Source organism: Microtus oregoni, unplaced genomic scaffold (assembly GCF_018167655.1).
Source record: "Microtus oregoni isolate MIOR12 unplaced genomic scaffold, Mior012 000002F_ref0000024, whole genome shotgun sequence".
Classification (NCBI taxonomy): Eukaryota; Metazoa; Chordata; class Mammalia; order Rodentia; family Cricetidae; genus Microtus; species Microtus oregoni.
The window spans coordinates 62901680-62914122 of NW_024543061.1; positions in this window are offsets into that span (position 1 = coordinate 62901680).

Consider the following 12443-nt stretch of genomic DNA (forward strand, 5'->3'; position numbering starts at 1 on the left):
CAAGCCTGGTGACTTGAGTTTGACTTACAGGATCTACATGGTGGAAGGAGAGAAATGCCCAGTGCAAGTTGTCCTCTGACTTGGGGTGTGCATACACATGTGTGTGCATATATAAATAAATGGAATGAAAAAGTTCAAAGAAACGTATTACAGATGAAGTCCACGTGACGATAAAGCAAGGGAGGGGACTAAAGAAGACTAGTTGGGAAAGAGAGAAACAACTGGAAGGGGGAGGGGCACAGAGGAGGGAGTTGGAGGAGGAGGATGAATGAGGATAAAGATTAATGACACATATAAGTAATACAGGTTTTTAATCCCAGTGCCTGGGAGGCAGAAGCAGGCAGATGTCTATGTTTGAGGCCAGCCTGGTCTACAGAGCGAGTTCCAGGCTAGCCACGGCTACATAAAGAAATCCTGTCTCAAAAAACCAAACCAAAACAAAATACCATGATGAAATTCATTACTTTGTTGCTAACCTTAAAATATAATTTTAAAAGGATAAAAAAATAAAAGGAATATATTACGAAAAAATAGTGTAGGAAGTGGTTTTACTTCGTGTCCTATACTCAAATCTCTTCCTACCAAGCATAGCCGCCTACTGTTAGGTTTCTTGTCCACCTCCTCCCCTTTAGATTTCTTAGATGGCTTCTCCTCCCTCTAAACCACCCTGGAAGCTCTCCACGATCCACCACGGCTGCCACCATCAGACTTGTCAGTTACTACGACCAAGATGATGGCAGTCACCGTACAAAGTTCGCCATGATGCAGACTGGTCTCACTAGAAGGCCCTTGCCTCTGCTGACTGTCACCACCACTCGGCGACGCTGTCTCTGGGCAGATGTCTATCTTTTCCTGGTTTAATTATTCCAAGACTATCATTTCCTCCCTCGTTCTTGGTACATGATTTTATCATCCGTTTCACTGAGAAGATAGATTCGCTTGACAAGAAGAGACTGCATGGTCTTTCCAGTCATTCTGTCTCGTCCTTCAATGGCGAAATGGGCCCCTTTCCTGCACAGTTCATTTTCTCGATTGTCTGCTGGGACTCACATTGTCTCAGGGCCTCGAGGGCCTGGACATGAAGCCTTCTTCCTCTTGCCCTTTGTGTGTCCTCCTTTAGCTGAATTTTTGACCTCCAGTGGTGAATGTGTTGTTCTTTCTCATCCACATTTGACCTCACTTGTGACTACTTAGATATTATCTCCTTCCTTCCTGTCACCAGCCATTTTATGAGCTGCTTCCACTCACTTATCTCCCTTTCATCTGCCAGCTCTCTGCACATCTGTCACCATCACACCAATACAGAAAAACCAACAATGGCCTCCCTATTGTCAAATTCGCAGAGTTCCCTTTCGCTAGTCCACTTTACAGCTCATTAACACTTCATCCTAATGGTTCCTCTCTGTGCTTTGAAACTCACCCGGTCCTTGGCTTCCTGGACTTGACTTCAATATCCTGCCCTGTGTGCCAGAACTCAAGTGCTCTCCCCTCCTCTTCATTTCTTTCTCTATTTCAGTACTAACATGGAAACAGACTTCGTCATCATCAAAGTTCTGCTTCCCGAGAGACAACTGCCAGTTTAGAAGATGTTGGGCACATTCTGATGCAAAAGACCTGGAGCATCTCTGCCTAGTGCAAATTCACCACTGCCCTTCGTGTACAGAGCCAGGAAGTCAGGAAAACTTGAGGAGTCCAAGGTTTACCTTCCCTTTGCCTTGTGAGAGTATAAACAGGCACTGTGGTTCACAGTGCTGGGAAGTTTAAGCTGGTAGGACACTTGGAAGACTCCAGCCAAACTTCAAGTACATATTCTCTGATATATTCGTATGAAAAATAATAAAAATTTAGAGCATGTTTGCCTAAAATCTACAGGGAAGAGTACAGGGCCTAGAACGGCTAAAACATTTTTTTTTTTTAAGAAACGATAGAGGACCTGATTTCAAGATGGCTAAAGCTATTGTGAGTACTTTGTAAAGGGAGCATTATAAATAACTGAGACAATAAAGGAAGACGGGGATTGGCGTGTGTGGGCACATGCGTGCATGTGTGCGTATGTGTGTGTGTGTGTGTGTGTGTGTGTGTTCGCTGATTTTGAACAAAAGCACTAAGTCACCAAAAAAAGAGTAATTACATCACCAAATGGTACTGATGGCTAAGGAGGCACCTTAGTTAGTGAAATGTCTGCTGTAGGAGCATGAGGAACTGAGTTCATCCCTAGGACCCACGGAAGAAAACAGCACAGTAATGCATGCCTGCAACTCCAGCCACAGAGGGAGATGAGCAGAGACAGAAAGATCTCTGAATCTCATTGGCCAGGGAGCCTAGCGAACTGAAGAACCACACATTCAGTGAGAGACTCTATCTTCAAAAGAAAGATGGAGAACAGTTGAGAACAAAAGCCTAATCCTACATCTAGGCCCCCCCCACATGCACATACGTGTGCATATGCAACCACAAATGCATGATTACTGTCTTAGTTACTTTTATATTGCTTATACAAGAAAGCATTTGCCAGGTGAGGTGGAGCATGCCTTTAATATCAGCACTTGGGAGACAAAAACATTAGATTTCTGTGAGTTTGAGACTAGCCTAGTCTACATAGTGAGGTCCAGAACATCCAGGATTACATAGAGAGACCCTGCCTGGAAAAATTTATTTATTAATCATAAAAAGGAAAGCATTTAATTTGGGATTTGTAGTTTCAAAGGGTTAAAGTCCATGACCATAACGACGGGGAGCATGGTGCAGACAGGCAGACGTGGCACTGGAGCAGTAGATGAGCTATCACATCCAAAGACACACCATGGGGCTGAAAGAGCTACCTGGGAACCGCAGAAGCTTCTGAAATCTCAAAGCCCACCCCCAGTGACACACCTCCTCCAACAAGGCCACACCCCCTAATCCTTCCCAAACAGTTCTACCAACTGTTCAGATATATGGAAACTATTCTTACTCAAACCAGCACACCTCCACAAACAAATATAGATACATCATACACACAGCACAACTTGTGCAAAATAAAATGGTACTGAAATAATTGCCCATTCATAAGAAAAAATTAATTTCAAGACATACTTAAGGAATTATTTTATGTCCTATTAAATACTGAAGCTAAAAGCGATCAAAATGTAAATTAAAAACCTGAAACTATTTTTAGAAGTTGGAAGAAAACATAAAAGTGATCTTTGTGACACTGGACTAGGTAAAGACTTAGGTGCTATAAGAAACCACAGGCCACAATACAAAAGGCCAACTGCAAAAACAGAACAAAACGTGTCTCTCCCAGAAACAAACTCTTATGTATAATGCTTCTCTGACTTTAATTCAGAAGCCCATAAACCATGTAGGGAATTGATCTTGCAGAAGATTCTTCAGTGGAGACTTGCTACATATTGGCTAACTCAGTTCTGATATTATCTACCCAAAAATAGCATCATTAGTTGCTGTCCCAGTCACATGACAGTACCAGTGTCCGATGATGTAGCAGTTGACAGCTACAAGCAGTTTGTGCCCCACACTTCTGATTAGCTGACTTTAAATCCAAGACTCCAGGATCTCCTCCTCAGTTAAGTCCATTTGTTAATGGCCTACAGAACTCAGGAAAACACTTCTTACACATGTCCATTGGTTATAAAGGATGCTATAAAGGATACAGACGAACAGACAGGTGGAAAACATACACAAAACAAGTCCATGTAAGAAGGAGTGGTGAATGCTCACACCCCCATTGTGTGTATACCCAGCAGAACTCTGGCCTTCTAAGATTTTATGCTCCCTCTTGTAGCTGCAATTTATTAAATAATAGGCTTATGATGATCAAATCAACTTTCAGCCCCGCCAAAGGAGGAACAGTAGAGTTCAAAGACCCAACCCGACTGTTTTGGTAAACAACCTAAAGCAGAAACCCTGAAACTAGGGAGCCTAAAGCTGCCCAGCAGCCACCAGTAATCAAACTGGTACACAAACGACATCACTCCGGAGATGATAAAATTGTAGGAGCTATTCTCCCAGGACTTGTCAGAACAAAACAAATGTGATCCAACACATTTTCTAATATATAGTGATAAACTAGAGATAAGCTGGAGTGATGGCTCGGCAGTTGAGAGCACTTGCTGCTTTTCCGGAGGACCCGGGTTTGAGTCCCAGCAACCACATGGCAGCTCTCAGTAGTTTGTAGCTTCTGTTCCAGGAGATCCAATGTCCTCTTCCAGCCTCCATGGGTCCTGTACACATGTGGAAGACAGACATACATGGAGGAAAAACATTTATACACATAAAAGTAAACGTTTTGTTTCTATGTTTTGGCTTTGGTTTGGTTTTTTGAGAGAGGGTTTCCTGCATAACAGTCCTGGCTTTCTTGAATCTCACTGTGTAGATCAGTTCGGCCTCGAACTCACAGAGATCTGCCTGCCTCTGTCTCCCAAGTGCTGGGATTAAAGGTGTGCAACACTATTTCTGTTTTTATAACACAGTTAAGAGAATGGAAAGGCAAGGCACAGACCGAGAGTGCATTTGCAAAATCTGTCTGAGAAGAACTGTACAGAGAATGCATAAAGAACTTCAGCCAGCCAGAACTGGATATCAACATGTAGAAGAATGAAAATAGATCCATATCTATCTCCATGAACAAAACTCAAGTCCAAATGGATCAAAGTCCTCAAAATAAAGTTAACCACACTGAACCTCATAGAAGAGAAAGTGGGAAGTATACTTGAATGTATTGGCACAGGAGACCACTTCCTAAATATAACCCAAGTAGCACAGACACTGAGAGAAATAATTAATAAATGGGACCTCCTGAAACTGAAAAGCTTCTGTAAAGCAAAGGACACAGTCAACAAGACACTTAAGGAAATGCTCAACATCCTTAGTCATCAGAGAAATGCAAATCAAAACAACTCTGAGATTCCATCTTACACTTATAAGAATGGCCAAGATCAAAAACACTGATGACAACTTATGTTGGAGAGGATGTGGGGTAAAAGGAACACTCCTGCATTGCTGGTGGGAGTGCAAATTGGATACCAATATGGTGATTTCTCAGAAAATTAGAAAACAAGCTTCTTCAAAACCCAGCAATATCACTTTTGGGTATATATTCAAAGGATGCTCAATCAATATATTCAAGGACATGTGCTCAACTATGTTCATAGCAGCATTGTTTGTCATAGCCAGAACCTGGAAACAACCTAAATGCCTCTTGACTGAAGAATGGATAAGGAAAATGTAGTACAATTGCACAATGTAGTACTACACAGCAGGAAAAAAATAGCATCTTGAAATTTGCAGGCAAATGAATGGAGCTAGAAAACATCATATTGAGTGAGGTAACCCAGACCCAGAAAGACAATTATCACAAGTATTCATTCATAAGCAGCCTTTTGACATAAAACAAAGAAAACCAGCCTACAAATCACAATCCCAGAGAACCGAGACAACAATGAGGACCCTAAGAGAGAGACATACATGGATCTAATCTACATGGGAAGTAGAAAAAGACAAGATCTCCTGAGTAAATGGGGAGCATGGGAGAGGGTTGAAGGGGAGGGGAGAGGAAGGGAGGGGAGCAGAGAAAAATGTATAAGCTTAATAAAATTAAAAAATTAGTAGCTAAATAATCTAGACAAATAACAAAACTAGAGATTAATTCTGAAGTAACCAAAGGAAATGCACATAATTTAAATTCCTCTTTAACATATATATATATATATATATATGTGAAATTCAGTAACAAAATTAGCCATTTTCAAATGCATAATTAAATAGCACTAAGTATGTCCAAAGTGTTGTGTAACCATCACTTTTAAATCTACTTTTAGCACACCAGAAGGAACCCCCTTACCTGTTAAGCCATCACTCTGAATTCCTTCCTTCTCTTCGGATCCTGGAATCCGCTATTCTTTCTTCCAGCATGGATTTACCTATTCTGTACACTCAATACAAATGGAAGAACATTGCTTAGCATAATGTTCAAAAGAGATAACTTACAATATTCCATCTATCAGTAGCTCATTCCTTTTGGTGTCTAAATAATATTCAAATATCCATATCATATTTTGTTTAATCATTCAGTTACTGATATTTTTATTTCAATCTTTGCTTCTCATGAATAATGCAGCAATTAACATTTTTCTGTCTGAATTTTCAAGTACATGTTTTCAATTGTAAGTTTTAAATTTTAATCCACAATAAATATATGTGGTATATAATAACATAATAATTTATTATATATTATGGGAAACAATTATTTTTAAAGCAGTTTTTTAAATTTTTTTTTTGTTGAAAAAAAATTTCTGCCTCCTCCCCGCCTCCCATTTCCCTCCCCCTCCTCTTTCCCCCTCCCCCCACTCCTCTCCCCCTCACCCTACTCCATTCCCCCTCCCTCTCAAGTCTGAAGAGCAGTCCGGATTCCCTGCCCTGTGGGAAGTCCAAGGTCCTCCCCCGTCCATCCAGGTCTAGGAAGGTGAGCATCCAAACAGGGTAGGCTCCCACAAAGCCAGTTCATGCAGTTGGACCGAAACCTAGTGCCATTGTCCTTGGTTTCTCATCAGCCTCCATTGTCCACCATGTTCAGAGAGTCCAGTTTTATCCCATGCTTGAATGGGATGGTTGGGATAAAGGAAGGGTGGATATGGGAGCAGGGAAACAATTATTTCTATATGTGCTCATATTACAGAAGATAAACCAAGCTATGTAACTAATCTGTATTCACAAAATCATTTTTCTAATAAAATATTTAAAATATGCCTTTAGTTATTTGAAATACACAATTTAAAATTGGAAAGAAAAAAAAAACTTTAGCCAGCCATGGTTGAAGCATTTAGGCAGCAAAGCTAGGTGCATTAGGAGTTCAAGATCATACTCTGCTGTATCGTGAGTTTAAGGCCAGCCTTAACCACAGGAGACTCAACAAAAGCAATGAAGAACAAAAAATAATTAAATTCAGATGGACAAAATAATTGAAGAGAAATCTGCTCAAGGGAAATATGCAGGGGGCGAGTAAGAACGTTAAAAGATATTCAGCGTCCTCAGATAACAATATAGCAGATGACCTTGTATAAAATGTTCACATTGCTTATTATTGGCATTAACTGCTCTTTTACTTGTTCAACAGTTTTGAATTCCACATGTTTTATAGAATTATAATTTAATATCCCTGAAACGTTTCATTTCCCCAAGACATTGTGCTGTAGATCTCTTGTACGGTAGCAATGTGTAGTTCATCGCTAGACAATATGAGATCACTTTAAATAATTGCCCAAAAATGAACCTCAAGTACTACAGAACTACAAGTAATGCTTACTAAATCAGTGTCTTTCAAACTTCTATGACTGACTATGACCCAAGCTAGGAAAAAATCTTAATCAAAACACACATACAACATTACTTAATTGCAGCAAGATTTATTTATTATGTATAGTGTTCTGTCTCCTGTATGTATGCCAGAAGAGCACACCAGATCTCATTACAGATGGTTGTGAAACGCCATGTGGTTGCTGGGAATTGAACTCAGGACCTCTGGAAGAGCAGCCAGTGCTCTTAACCACTGAGCCACCAGCCCACAAGGTTTCTTAAACCATATCCATCCTTAGAACGGGATGCACTGTTTTTCTATTACATTTTATTCTAGTTAATTCGTTTAAAGAAATAAATCGGTTATGACCTGCTGTGGAATAAAAATAAGATGTTCAGCATCCTTAATCTTTAAAGGAACAGTGATTGAGCTGGTGAGATACACCACACGCCTATTAGCAGAGCTAAAACCTAAAGGACTTCCAGCAGGACACAGAGGAAATCAACCCTCACACTTCACTGATCGGATGATGAAATGTTACAAACACCCTGGAAAAAAGCTTAGTATTTTTAATTTAAACATAAACCTGTATTTGATGCAATCATCCCATCTTCTGGCTATTTGCCCAAAAGAAAAGGAAGCTTATGTCCACATGTAGAGTTGGGCTCAAATGTTCATGACTTATCTATTTATTTAAGGTGGTTTGTGGTCTCTTTTAGCCCAGGCTGGTCTCAAACAAACCTGAGGATGACCTTTGCACTCTAACCTTACCCAGTTCTGGGATTCCAGGTGTGCACTGTTGGGTCCGGGCATCGTGCAATGATGGGGGACAGACCACCGAAGTCTATTAATGATGGGGGACAGACCACCGAAGTCTATTAAACCAGAAGCAAACTTTATCCCAGAAAAAAAAAATTTACTGTGGGGCACACAAAAGTTTTTCAGCTCTAGCTGTGAGCACAGCCAGAGATGGGTCTGGAATGGTGGTTATGGGGGTTGATTTGGGTCTCTGTTAGAGTAAAATCAAGCACCAGGTGTGGGTCAAAGAGCTTTTACAGCCTTGAGGTCAGGCTTAAATTCACAGTACATTTCCAGTTTTACAACTTTTGGTTATAGGACATGAGAATGTTAACTGAGTGTTTGTGAAAGCTTGTGGCCTTTCACTGTCCCTGAAAGAATGCAAGGCACAGAGCAGAGTCACCTAACGGACAGTTAAAAATGAAGGGAATACAAGCAGAGGGTCCCAGAGAAGCAACAGTTCGAAGCCAGCCTTTGTCTGCAGGACCTGCCTAGCTGGGGAGCTGGGGCAGGAGACAACTGTTGAAAGTTCGCCTTTGCGCACAGTGGCTGCCAGGATGACCGCTCTAAAGGCAGAAAGCGTTTGTCTCCCAACATGTGCTTGGGCTTCTACCTTTATATTTCTATATTCCTGGACTGGACCATTTATTTCTATATTCTATTCCTGAACTCTTCATGTTACCACACTTGTTTCCATAACAGGTTTGTTTTCAAGCTGGAAAAAACCATAAATGACCGTAAACACATGGAAGACTAAAGCAATCATGGTAAATCCATATAGGGAAATGCAAGCACACAAAAATGAAGTATTAACATGTACACTGTAGATGAGTGTCAATTATTTTAAATGAAGGAAGATGGAAGATGTAGTAATAAGGGCGGCGGGGCTGCGTTCCCCAGCACCCGGCCGCCCCCACGGCTAGCTTTACCCAAAATAATTACACGGAAACTGTATTCTTTTAATTACTGCTTGGCCCATTTCTATCTAGCCTCTTCTAGGCTAATTCTCACATATTAATTTAGCCCATTTCTAATCATCTGTGTTGCGCCCCTAGGTGCGCTTACCGGGAAGATTCTAGCCTATGTCCATCCTGGGTCGGAGCTTCATAGCGTGCGTCTGCCCAGGAGCCAGGAGCATGGCGTCTCTCTGAGGCCTCTGCTCCCTAGAGGAGAGCTGTCGAGACTGAGCTCACTTCCTCTTCCTCCCAGCGTTCTGCTCTGCCTACTCCTCCCACCTATCTTCTAACCAATAAAATGGGCCAGGGCAGTTCCTTTATTAGCCAATGACCTTCCTTCATCAGGAAGAAAATGCGCATTGTATAATTCTTTAAAATTCTATACACTCTAGCTTTAAATGAAGCCATCCAGCCAGGCCTGGTGACGCTGCTTGTAGCCCAAGAATTCGGGAGTCTGAGAGAGGAAGATCATGAATTCAAGGCAAGTCCGATCCACATAATGAGACCCTAGCCCCAAAAGAGATGCAGTCTAAAGTCTAGTGACAAACAAAGCATGTTCAGATGTAGTAGGGGAGGGGCGTGTCACGTGGAAGGCAGAAGCGATGGGGAAGGAACTATAAAAAGCCATGAGGAACGTTACTGACCGCAATGGGGTTCCCTCTCGGTGAATGGGAAGACAGACAGGCAGGGCAGAAACTTGCAGAGTGAGACAATTGTGTCACGTGGCAGTCGTGTCCCACGCGGCAGGCAAGGAGAGCATGGGTGTTTTTCCCGAAACAATGACTCCTCAAATAAAGGTAAGATAGGGATTTTACTCAGGGAAACACACACACACACACACACACACACACACACACACACACACACACACTCATTTCTGAGCATGCTCAGTTGCAAGGTTAAGGAATAAATTCCTGAGCAAGCACAAGTTAAGGCTATAATTTTAGAAGGAAAAATAGGAAACACACTTTTTAGCATCCTTGGCTCAGGGTGGTTTTCAGGTTTGAGTTTCTTCTCTGGTTTGGTTTTAGTTTTTTTCGCTTATGTCGTTTTTAGCGGTCCAAGGAATTGAACCTGGGTCTTCTCACACGCCTGGCAGTGCTGGACCCCTGAACTACAATCCCGACATTCTTTTTACTTTTTATGTTGAGACAAAGTCTAAGGTGAGCTGGCCTGGAGCTCATTTTGATTCAATCCTCCTGCCTCAGCCTCTCAAGTAGCTGGGATTACAGGCCTGCAGCACCAGGCCTGGTGTTCAGACGGTTTTCAAGGGTGGGGTGCGTGGAAAGCATCACAGTAATTAATACAAGGAAACTACAGTTGAGGAACCACAGTTAAACCTGCAGGCAGGAGCAGTAACGACGACCTCCTTTGTTAGCACAGACGAGAAAATCGGCCAATGGAGTGAACAAGAAAACAGAATAGAACAAACTGGTAAATCTGCTAATAAAATTCTGTTATCAAAGAACGAGAGCAATGGTTCTCAACCTTCCTAACACTGCAACCCTTTAATACGGTCCCTCATGCTGTGGTGACAACTAACCGTTATAAAAGAGTTTGTTGCTACTTCATCACTGCAATTTGTTACTGTTATGAACTGTGATGCAAATATCTGATATGCAGGATATTTGATATGCGACCCCAATCAGGTCACAACCCAGAGGTTGAGAATCACTGAGTTGGAGGCACTTCAGCCCACAGATGAGGTGGCCTGAGGTCAGAGATGCCTCTCCTGCAGCACCTTCCCACACCACAAACCAAAAACCAGAAGAAAGGTTCAGGGTGATTTAATAAAACCAGAGCTGCAAAAGGAGACTTTGACTGTTATCAAAGCTAGGAAGAGAAACTGGATTCCTCAAGCCTCCCCACTGAGACATTTTATGAATGAAAACTGTGTTCCGCCCAAATTGTGTTCCCCCCAGTATGACTTGTACCTTGGACATGAAACGCACACACTCTGTTTTCTCAGCCAGCGGAGAAGAAAGACTAGTCTCTCTCTGTTATTGTCACTCTGCAGTCTGCCCTGGGTGGCTCAAAACTTGGGATTGGTGTTGGAGACGGGAGTGAACTAGCTGCATTTAGTACTGGGTGTCCGTCTTTCAGCATCTCTTAGCTTTGGCTCAGGAAAGAATAGCTAATCATATTTTCTCTCTTCCGCTTATTGTTTTGATTGTGGCCAGTGTCTAGGCCAGCTGTGCTTTCTCCAGGGTCCGTGTTTAGTTCATTAACAACAAGCAGGTTGAGGATCGCTTGTTGAAATGCCAGTGTTTGTTCTTCTCTGTCTATGATACTGAGGACAAAAACCAGGGCCTGGTGCGTGCTAGACAAACGCCATCCCACCACTGCCCTGTGTTTGGAAGTGTTATGCTGTCCCCTTGAGAGTCTGCCTATTCTCCCAGTTCTCTAACTCTTTGCCAGTTCCAGCACTTCAGTCTGAAGTCTAAACATCAGCACAGAGGGCGTGGCCATTCCCTAAGTAGAGAAAACTCAAGAATAAGGCTATGTAGAACGATTCATCCTGGGGAATCAGAGGAATAGAGAGATGTCATTACAGCACACGGAGGCTGTGAAGCAGCCAAAAGGATGAATGAATTACACACAGCTTGAGTGGGAGGTCTCATTGGCGTGACACTACAGGAAGCAGTGAGACCATGAGGTGTGTTTTGAAAACATGTGAAACAAAGGTCAAACCTGTCCACTTCCTAAAGATGGAAGTGGACAGAAAGAACATCCCGGAGGAAAGGTGAATGGTAGTGGGCATCAGTGAGAAGCAGAAGCAGACACGAGAAGCGTGCATGGCCCACAAAGATGCTGACACACACACTAAGGTGTTTCCTTCTGCTAATCTCTGTACTCAGGCTCCAAAAGTGGTTTATTAAAGTAGAAGAAAATAATAAAAATGCAAGGAGACAGAAGCTCAATTCTTGCTACTGTCTAAAGAATATATGGTTGTATTTCCATTTTAACTACTGTCTCAGATGCCTGTTCCAGAGGTCTCTCCCTCTCTTGTTTATCTTAGTCTTCTTAATATTCTGGTCGTGCCTTAAGTAAATGTCTTACTCCGAGCTGGAGAGAATGCCCAGCAAGTAGAGATGCCAGCCACCCAGCCTGGTCCCATCCCCAGATGCCACATGGTGGAAGGAGCAAACAGCTCAACAAATTGTCCTGACTCACACACACACTGTGCCATGTGTGCACACACAAATTAAGTTCACTGAAATTTGATACCGGAGAAACGACCTGCTGGGAATGAGCAATTTCTATACTCACACTTCCGGGGGACAAGAAAGTGAGAGATGACACTCAGTACTGATAAGTGTGAGAAACCCTTATGCATCAATTGAACTCTTGGTAAAGAAAGCTATGCACATCCTGCCTGGTGTCCCCTTCATGTA